This window comes from Narcine bancroftii, chromosome 13 (genome assembly GCF_036971445.1).
Source record: "Narcine bancroftii isolate sNarBan1 chromosome 13, sNarBan1.hap1, whole genome shotgun sequence".
Lineage (NCBI taxonomy): Eukaryota > Metazoa > Chordata > Chondrichthyes > Torpediniformes > Narcinidae > Narcine > Narcine bancroftii.
Genome location: NC_091481.1, coordinates 88,573,236 through 88,583,341, shown reverse-complemented (window position 1 = coordinate 88,583,341; position 10,106 = coordinate 88,573,236). Strand labels below are relative to the sequence as shown.

The window sequence follows — 10,106 nt, the reverse complement described above, 5'->3', positions numbered from 1 at the left end:
CCACGCCCCCTCCAGCCCCCCCACGCCCCCTCCAGCCCTCCCACGCCCCCTCCAGCCCCCCACGCCCCCTCCAGCCCCCCCACGCCCCCCCACGCCCCCTCCAGCCCCCCAAAGCCCCCTCCAGCCCCCTCAGGCATGTGATGTGTGAGCCCCCGTCAGGATTCTCCAGGCAACAAGCTGCATTAATGGGCAAATGGCAGGCTGCGGTTACATAAGGGGAGGAGGTTGTTGTTGGATTCCCCCACTCGAGGAATCCTGGGCTTTGATGGGAATCAAGTGGTGAAAGATGAACTGATTTTGACGGAGGGGTGGGGAAAAACCACGGTGACGCCACCCGAGTCACGACACGCGTGACCACGCCGCTCAAGACCACGCCGGCCGGGCAAGTGGGAGGGAGCAGTGTCCCTGTGCCCGGAGCGGAGCGGAGTCCGGCGGGAAGGCAGGTAAGCAATGGGAGGAGCGGTCGCGGGACTCGGCACAGCGGGGTCAGGGGCATCTGTGTGGCCACCTGCCCCTTTTCCATCCCACCCCCCCCCCCCCCCGTGTTCAGAGCAGTTGTTGGAGGCTTCGTTCACCGGCTCCTGTTGCCCCCCCCCCCCCCCCCAGATCCCAGTCTGAACCGAACCTGGACAACGTTCTCGCAGCCGGTATCTGCTCCAACACAAATCATAGGCGTCTGTCTCTGTCCCCCCCCCCCCCCCCCGACCCTCATGTTCCCAGTGCCTCCCTCCCCAGGGCCCACGTTCTAACCCCCCGGCCCTTGTGTCCCCATTGTCCCCCAGTGTTTCCCCCCCAGAGCCCTTGGCTCCCCCACTGTCTCCCCCCCAGCGCCCTTGGCTCCCCCAGTGTCTCCCCCCCAGCGCCCTTGGCTCCCCCAGTGTCTCCCCCCCAGCGCCCTTGGCTCCCCCAGTGTCTCCCCCCCCCCAGCGCCCTTGGCTCCCCCAGTGTCTCCCCCCCCCAGCGCCCTTGGCTCCCCCAGTGTCTCCCCCCCAGCGCCCTTGGCTCCCCCAGTGTCTCCCCCCCCCAGCGCCCTTGGCTCCCCCAGTGTCCCCCCCCCAGCGCCCTTGGCTCCCCCAGTGTCTCCCCCCCCCAGTGCCCTTGGCTCCCCCAGTGTCCCCCCCCCAGCGCCCTTGGCTCCCCCAGTGTCTCCCCCCCCCAGCGCCCTTGGCTCCCCCAGTGTCTCCCCCCCCCCAGCGCCCTTGGCTCCCCCAGTGTCTCCCCCCCCCAGCGCCCTTGGCTCCCCCAGTGTCTCCCCCCCCAGCGCCCTTGGCTCCCCCAGTGTCTCCCCCCCCCCAGCGCCCTTGGCTCCCCCAGTGTCTCCCCCCCCAGCGCCCTTGGCTCCCCCAGTGTCTCCCCCCCCCAGCGCCCTTGGCTCCCCCAGTGTCTCCCCCCCCAGCGCCCTTGGCTCCCCCAGTGTCTCCCCCCCCCCAGCACCCTTGGCTCCCCCAGTGTCTCCCCCCCCCCAGCGCCCTTGGCTCCCCCAGTGTCTCCCCCCCCCCAGCGCCCTTGGCTCCCCCAGTGTCTCCCCCCCCCAGCGCCCTTGGCTCCCCCAGTGTCTCCCCCCCCCAGCGCCCTTGGCTCCCCCAGTGTCTCTCCCCCCCCCCAGTGCCCTTGGCTCCCCCAGTGTCCCCCCCCAGCGCCCTTGGCTCCCCCAGTGTCTCCCCCCCCCCAGCGCCCTTGGCTCCCCCAGTGTCTCCCCCCCCCAGCGCCCTTGGCTCCCCCAGTGTCTCCCCCCCCCCCAGCGCCCTTGGCTCCCCCAGTGTCTCCCCCCCCAGCGCCCTTGGCTCCCCCAGTGTCTCCCCCCCCCCAGCGCCCTTGGCTCCCCCAGTGTCTCCCCCCCCCCAGCGCCCTTGGCTCCCCCAGTGTCTCCCCCCCCCAGCACCCTTGGCTCCCCCAGTGTCTCCCCCCCCCAGCGCCCTTGGCTCCCCCAGTGTCTCCCCCCCCCAGCGCCCTTGGCTCCCCCAGTGTCTCCCCCCCCCAGCGCCCTTGGCTCCCCCAGTGTCTCCACCCCCAGCGCCCTTGGCTCCCCCAGTGTCTCCACCACCAGCGCCCTTGGCTCCCCCAGTGTCTCCACCACCAGCGCCCTTGGCTCCCCCAGTGTCTCCCCCCCCCCAGCGCCCTTGGCTCCCCCAGTGTCTCCCCCCCCCAGCGCCCTTGGCTCCCCCAGTGTCTCCCCCCCCCAGCGCCCTTGGCTCCCCCAGTGTCTCCCCCCCCCAGCGCCCTTGGCTCCCCCAGTGTCTCCCCCCCCCCAGCGCCCTTGGCTCCCCCAGTGTCTCCCCCCCCAGCGCCCTTGGCTCCCCCAGTGTCTCCCCCCCCCCAGCGCCCTTGGCTCCCCCAGTGTCTCCCCCCCCCCAGCGCCCTTGGCTCCGCCAGTGTCTCCCCCCCCCCAGCGCCTTGGCTCCCCCAGTGTCTTCCCCCCCATGCCCTTGGCTCCCCCGTGTCTTCCCCCCCCCCCAGCGCCTTGGCTCCCCCAGTGTCTTCCCCCCCATGCCCTTGGCTCCCCCAGTGTCTCCCCCACCAGCGCCCTTGGCTCCCCCAGTGTCTCCCCCCCCCAGCGCCCTTGGCTCCCCCAGTGTCTCCCCCCCCAGCGTCCTTGGCTCCCCCAGTGTCTCCCCCCCCCAGCGCCCTTGGCTCCCCCAGTGTCTCCCCCCCCCCCAGCGCCCTTGGCTCCCCCAGTGTCTCCCCCCCCCCAGCGCCCTTGGCTCCCCCAGTGTCTCCCCCCCCCAGCGCCCTTGGCTCCCCCAGTGTCTCCCCCCCCAGCGCCCTTGGCTCCCCCAGTGGCTCCCCCAGCACCCTTGTGTCCCGCAGTGACTCTTCCCCCCCAGCACCCTTGTGTCCCCCAGTGTCTCTTCCCCCCCAGCACCCTTGTGTCCCCCAGTGTCTCTTCCCCCCCAGTGCCCTTGTGTCCCCCAGTGTCTCTTCCCCTCCCGCGCCCTTGTGTCCCCCAGTGTCTCTTCCCCCCCCGCGCCCTTGTGTCCCCCAGTGTCTCATACCCCCGCGCCCTTGTGACCCCCAGTGTCTCTTTCCCCCCAGCGCCCTTGTGTCCCCCAGTGTCTCTCCCCCCCCAGTGCCCTTGTGTCCCCCAGTATCTCTCCCCCCCAGCGTCCTTGTGTCCCCCAGTATTTCTCCCCCCAGCATCCTTGTGTCCCCCAGTGTCTCTCCCCCCCCCCCAGCGCCCTTGTGTCCCCAGTGTCTCTTCCCCCCCCAGCGCCCTTGTGTCCCCAGTGTCTCTTCCCCCCCAGCGCCCTTGTGTCCCCAGTGTCTCTCCCCCCCCAGCGCCCTTGGCTCCCCCAGTGTCTCCCCCCCCCCAGCGCCCTTGGCTCCCCCAGTGTCTCCCCCCCCAGCGCCCTTGGCTCCCCCAGTGTCTCCCCCCCCCAGCACCCTTGGCTCCCCCAGTGTCTCCCCCCCCCCAGCGCCCTTGGCTCCCCCAGTGTCTCCCCCCCCCCAGCGCCCTTGGCTCCCCCAGTGTCTCCCCCCCCCAGCGCCCTTGGCTCCCCCAGTGTCTCCCCCCCCCAGCGCCCTTGGCTCCCCCAGTGTCTCTCCCCCCCCCAGTGCCCTTGGCTCCCCCAGTGTCCCCCCCCCAGCGCCCTTGGCTCCCCCAGTGTCTCCCCCCCCCCAGCGCCCTTGGCTCCCCCAGTGTCTCCCCCCCCCAGCGCCCTTGGCTCCCCCAGTGTCTCCCCCCCCCCCCAGCGCCCTTGGCTCCCCCAGTGTCTCCCCCCCCAGCGCCCTTGGCTCCCCCAGTGTCTCCCCCCCCCCAGCGCCCTTGGCTCCCCCAGTGTCTCCCCCCCCCCAGCGCCCTTGGCTCCCCCAGTGTCTCCCCCCCCAGCACCCTTGGCTCCCCCAGTGTCTCCCCCCCCCAGCGCCCTTGGCTCCCCCAGTGTCTCCCCCCCCAGCGCCCTTGGCTCCCCCAGTGTCTCCCACCCCCAGCGCCCTTGGCTCCCCCAGTGTCTCCACCCCCAGCGCCCTTGGCTCCCCCAGTGTCTCCACCACCAGCGCCCTTGGCTCCCCCAGTGTCTCCACCACCAGCGCCCTTGGCTCCCCCAGTGTCTCCCCCCCCCAGCGCCCTTGGCTCCCCCAGTGTCTCCCCCCCCCAGCGCCCTTGGCTCCCCCAGTGTCTCCCCCCCCCAGCGCCCTTGGCTCCCCCAGTGTCTCCCCCCCCCAGCGCCCTTGGCTCCCCCAGTGTCTCCCCCCCCCCAGCGCCCTTGGCTCCCCCAGTGTCTCCCCCCCCAGCGCCCTTGGCTCCCCCAGTGTCTCCCCCCCCCCAGCGCCCTTGGCTCCCCCAGTGTCTCCCCCCCCCCAGCGCCCTTGGCTCCGCCAGTGTCTCCCCCCCCCCAGCGCCTTGGCTCCCCCAGTGTCTTCCCCCCCATGCCCTTGGCTCCCCCGTGTCTTCCCCCCCCCCCAGCGCCTTGGCTCCCCCAGTGTCTTCCCCCCCATGCCCTTGGCTCCCCCAGTGTCTCCCCCACCAGCGCCCTTGGCTCCCCCAGTGTCTCCCCCCCCCAGCGCCCTTGGCTCCCCCAGTGTCTCCCCCCCCAGCGTCCTTGGCTCCCCCAGTGTCTCCCCCCCCCAGCGCCCTTGGCTCCCCCAGTGTCTCCCCCCCCCCCAGCGCCCTTGGCTCCCCCAGTGTCTCCCCCCCCCCAGCGCCCTTGGCTCCCCCAGTGTCTCCCCCCCCCAGCGCCCTTGGCTCCCCCAGTGTCTCCCCCCCCAGCGCCCTTGGCTCCCCCAGTGGCTCCCCCAGCACCCTTGTGTCCCGCAGTGACTCTTCCCCCCCAGCACCCTTGTGTCCCCCAGTGTCTCTTCCCCCCCAGCACCCTTGTGTCCCGCAGTGACTCTTCCCCCCCAGCACCCTTGTGTCCCCCAGTGTCTCTCCCCCCCCCCAGCGCCCTTGTGTCCCCAGTGTCTCTTCCCCCCCCAGCGCCCTTGTGTCCCCAGTGTCTCTTCCCCCCCAGCGCCCTTGTGTCCCCAGTGTCTCTTCCCCCCCAGCGCCCTTGTGTCCCCCAGTGTCTCTTCCCCCCAGTGCCCTTGTGTCCCCCAGTGTCTCTTCCCCCCAGTGCCCTTGTGTCCCCCAGTGTCTCTTCCCCCCAGTGCCCTTGTGTCCCCCAGTGTCTCTTCCCCCCAGTGCCCTTGTGTCCCCCAGTGTCTCTTCCCCCCAGTGCCCTTGTGTCCCCCAGTGTCTCTTCCCCCCAGTGCCCTTGTGTCCCCCAGTGTCTCTTCCCCCCAGTGCCCTTGTGTCCCCCAGTGTCTCTTCCCCCCAGTGCCCTTGTGTCCCCCAGTGTCTCTTCCCCCCAGTGCCCTTGTGTCCCCCAGTGTCTCTTCCCCCCCCAGCATCCTTGTGTCCCCCAGTGTCTCTCCCCCCCAGCGCCCTTGTGTCCCACAGTGTCTCCCCCTCAGCGCACTTGTGTCCCCCGGTGTCTCCCATCCCTCCTCCCAGTGCCCTTGTGTCCCCCAGTGTCTCCCATCCCTCCCCCCAGCGCCCTTGTGTCCTCCAGTGTCTCCCATCCCTCCCCTCAGTGCCCTTGTGTCCCCCAGTGTCTCCCATCCCTCCCCCACCATGTTGCACCCCCCAGTCTCTCACATCCTTGGTACTCCAGTGTCCCCCCACTATGGGCCCTGGTTCCCCAATGCCTCATCTCTAGTTTTCTGCTCTCCTGCTCTTGCCTCTCCCCATCCCAATGGTTTGTTTCTGTTCCTTCATTGCCTGGCACACAGCCCCTTCGCTTCCCACCTTGCCCACTGGCTGCTGTGTTCAGCACTGCTCTTCCTGCCTTTCCCCCTCCCGCTGGGTTGCTCGGTGTGGCTGCAATGGCAGGAATTGGCATCCCATGTTGTCCACTGCTTTGTCCCCACTGTTCCTCTCAGCAATACTTAGTGAGAAATCGCTGCTTATAAAACTCACACATTCTGAAGGTTGTATGTGCAGCCAATTCATTAAACTGTCTACATCCTCTGTTGCAGGATGCTCAGTATTTATAGAGTTAGAGAATCCTGCGTGACAGAGAGAGCCTGCTCCCTCAAGAAGCTATCCAATTAGTCCACTCTCTGGTTCTGAACCTGGAGTCCTGGAAATACTTTCACCTCAAATATTTATCCAGCTTTATTTTGGCAGTAGCTTCTGCTGCCTTCGCTCTGTCTGACTGACACGGAGAATCTTTAGTGAAACGGCTGGAGTATCAGTTGTGGTCCATGGGTATTCTTGGGGCTGGGTTGTCTTGGAGAATAAGATTCATTTCATGAAACCTTGGTTTATTTTGTGCAAAATGTGTTTTGAAACCTAAATGTGTATCTGGTGGTGAATTTAAATTTTTTGACTCTCATCTTTGTTCAGTGCATTCTGCTAGTTTTCTGTTTCCCTGGTCATGCAAAATGTAACAGGCATCTTGTGTTGGTCTTAAAACTTTCTGACCGCTATTTGGCACTGCCTAGGTGTGTGCATTTTACCACAAGAATTCTATTAGGAGTCCCATCACCTGGAGTCATGTTGTGCTACTCAACCCTGCTGTGAGTTACTATCTGTCAACGCCTTCCTTTTAAATTCAGCTTGTGCATTGAACATGTGATGAGTTCAGCTGTGTCCTGATATGGGGAATATAAGGAGGAACTTCTTCACTTGGTAGCTGTTCAGTGTAGAACAAGCTGCCAGTGGAGGTGGCATCTGCAGGTTCGATATTGGACATTTAAGAGAAGATTGGGTAGGTCTGTGGATGGGAAGGGTGCAGAGGGACGTGGTTTGGTTGCAGGTGAATGGGACTAGGTGGAATAAATAGATAGGTACAGCCTAGATGGGCTGAAGGGCTTGTTTCTGTGCTGTAATGTTCTATGACTCGATGAATACTGACATCTGGAAGTTCCACTCTTATTTTCCATGTTGAACACACTCTGGTGTGACCTTCTAATGTGGTTTATTATGATATTTTGAGTTCAATTAGGATGTACCATCCAAATCAAAATTTCTACCAACTAATTTTGTCATCAAATGGAAGACCATCACAGTCAGTGATAAGAAAAGTGAATTTTTGGCTGTAATGACGATCTACAGTGCTGACATACAGCTGACCAGATGCCAGAACCATTCACACAGTAAACCCATCCTGAAACAGCTTTTTGGAATTGGCTTAAGACAGATTTTTGTAGATGGTCGATTTTCCTTTTTACTTCAAATGGTTTTTAAGCTTATTTGATATCTGGTCTATGTGAATTTTTGAAATACCAGTTTTTAATTTTTTTGGCATTGTCCAACCAGGAATCTGATAAAAGTCTGAAAAAACACCCAAAAAATGTAGCTTCAATTGAATAAATGATGCCTGAGCTTGTCTGCATTTCCATCGTGTGATGAACACATTGACCCTATCTCCCTTTACACGAACTGAACCTGTTGCAGTTGGGGGACGAGTCTGGAGTCAGTTGGAGGGGACTTTGGTTGTCGATTCATTCGTTGTCCAGTGAAGGTGAGGAAAATTGATGGAAAAAATTTATTAAATACCTGGAATAGCATGCCAATGAGAATGTTAGGGAATAGAAAATACGATTCCAAATTCAGATCGAGAGATTCAGCTAAGAGGCAACTGTATTCAAGATTTGATATACTGTCAATGTAAACAAGATGCATTTAATAAAAAAAAAAAATTCTGCAAAGGGTCAGCACATCACACAACATTGTTACTCAATCAAGAGAAGCACAAGAATGGGTGTGGATCTTGGCCCCACGTCTGCTGTCTCTGTAACCTCCAGGCCCTGTTCAATGGTCAACGCAAGATGGAGGCTGTTCAAAAATAGTATTCAACCTCATTCTATTTCCTTGCTCATGGTTCTTTGCCCTACAGATTATGGTCCTTTATCAGGTAGGAAAACTGTCGAGAGCGTTTCTGCCTTGACCACTCTTTAGACCCCAACCAGGCTGAGTGGGGTTAAAAAAAATCCTGAACTTCTCTCAAATGCCTCCTCCAATAATAAATCCCCATCGACTCTGTTAATGGAAGTTTGAGGGGGAGCTTCATCATGTAGAGAGGGTGGGGGTGTGGAACGAGCTGCCAGCTGAAGTGAGGAATGTGGGCTCAATTTTGACTAAGAAAAATTTGGACAGCTACATGGATGGGAGGGGTACGGAGGGCTATGGACTGGGTGCAGGTTAGTGGGACTGGACAGAGTAATAGATCAGCACAGACTAGAAGGGCTGAAGGGCCTGTTTCTGTGCTGCAATGTTTGATGGGTCTATTCGCCTTATTATTCTTAAACCTCGATCAAATCTTTCCTTGGCTATCTCTGTTCCAGATAAGCCCAGCCTAACCAATCTTTCCTCAGTGCTCAAACTCTCCAATCCTGGTAACATCTCAATTCTGCAAATCATTTGGCCACGATTTCAGTGACAAAAGAAACGGAGTTTTCCGGTACTTGGCAGCAATGTAAATGTGTGCAGTTTTGTCTAGCAAAAGGACAGCAATCTCAGCTGTTGGAGCTAGAACTTGTGCACAAGTGAAGTGGAATGTCCTTAACTAGGTCTGACACATTTGTGCTCCCGATGTACATAATTTAATTGGTTGTGGAATTGAACGGAAAGGATGATGTGGAACTAAAATAATATTTTCCAATAGAAAACATTAAAAGTTGTTCATTCAAAATGCAGTAATACTGGACTGCAGAAAGTAGAAGTCTGATTTTCAAGCATAAACAGTGGGAGTGTGTGTGTCTGTAGACATTTCCTTGAGCTACTGACAATTTGCAACTTTTTCTGGTTTTGTACAAGGATGGCCGATCCTAGCTTTCACAGGATCAGGTCATCTGAGTATTTGGAGTTCCAACATTGAACCTTCGGGTTCATAAAAATAGGGGTTATATTAATGCTTTGCTATCAACAGTGTTCATGTGGATAACGTGATGCTGGGAATCCTCTTATTTTGATAAATCTATTGGAATGATAATTGGTCAGATCCAAGAAGCCTGGTGTGGGGACATGACATATATGTAACAGTTCTGTCCTTCAGAATAATCTCTATTGTAGGAAGGGTTTCTCCAGGTATATTAAGAGCAAAAAGGTAGTAAGGGACAAAATTGGTCCCCTTGAAGATCGTAGTAGTCGGCTTTGTCTGGAGCCAAAAACGATGGGGGAAATCTTAAATTTTTTTTCCCCAGTATTTACTTAGGAAAGGGCAGAGAGCTGTGGGAAGTAAGGAAAACGAGCAGTGAAGTCATGGAACCTGTACGGATTAAAGAGGAGAAAGTGCTTGCTGTCTTAAAGCAAACAAGGGTGGATAAATTTCCAGAGCCTGACAAGATATTCCCTCAGACCTTAAAGGGGGTGGGGGGGGGGGGTTGCCACTAGTGTAGAAATTGCAGGGGCTACGGCAGAAAAATTTAAAATCTCCTTAGTCACAGGTGGGGTGCCGGAGGATTGGAGGGTAGCTCAAGTTGTTCTGCTCAAGTTGTTCTGCTCAAGTTGTTCTGCTTTTTAAAAAAAAAAGATTCTAAAAGTAGTTTTGGAAATTATAGGCTGGTGAGCCTGACTTCAGTATTCAGTAAATTATTGGAGGGTTTTCTGAGAGTCCGGATATACAATTATTTGGGTAGCCAGGGGCTGATTAGATATAGTCATCATGGCTTTGTGTGTGGTAGGTCATGTTCAACCAATCCTGTACAGTTTCTTTTTTAGGAGGTTACCAGAAAGGTTGAAGGAAAGGCTGTGGATGTTGTTTACAAGGTACTGCATGGGAGGTTAGTTAGGAAGGTTCAGACCCTCGGTATTGATGGTGAAGTAGTGAACTGAATTCAACAATGGCTGGACGAGAGAAGCCAGAAAGTGGTGGTGGGTGATCCTTCTCAGACTGGAGGCCTGTGACTAGAGGTGCCTCAGGGATCGGTGCTGGGACCATTGTTGTTTGTCACCTATATCAATGATCTGGATGATAATGTGGTGAATTGGATCAGCAAGTTTGCAAATGACACTAAGATTGGAGACGTTGTGGACAGTGAGGAAGGTTTTCAAAGGTTGCAGAGGGATCTGGACCAGCTAGAAACGTGGGCTGAAAAATGGCAGATGGAATTTAATACAGACAAGAGTAAGATGTTGCATTTTGGAAGGACAAACTAAGAAAGGACATACACGGTAAATGGTAAAG

General features: G+C 58.9%; 1 protein-coding gene across 4 annotated transcripts in view; it reads left to right on the top strand.

Annotated features, from left to right (window-relative positions):
- The first annotated feature begins 224 nt into the window (after nucleotides 1–224).
- Nucleotides 225–10,106, top strand: part of LOC138748445 (sodium/calcium exchanger 3-like) — a 173,627-nt gene continuing 163,745 nt past the window's right edge. For 3 of the 4 annotated variants that reach the window (XM_069908686.1, XM_069908682.1, XM_069908685.1), the window contains exon 1: nucleotides 230–443. The gene's annotated coding sequence lies outside the window, so the exon portion shown is untranslated. Of the gene's footprint in view, nucleotides 444–10,106 lie in introns of all 4 variants that reach the window. The other variant, XM_069908687.1, reaches the window with a different exon arrangement.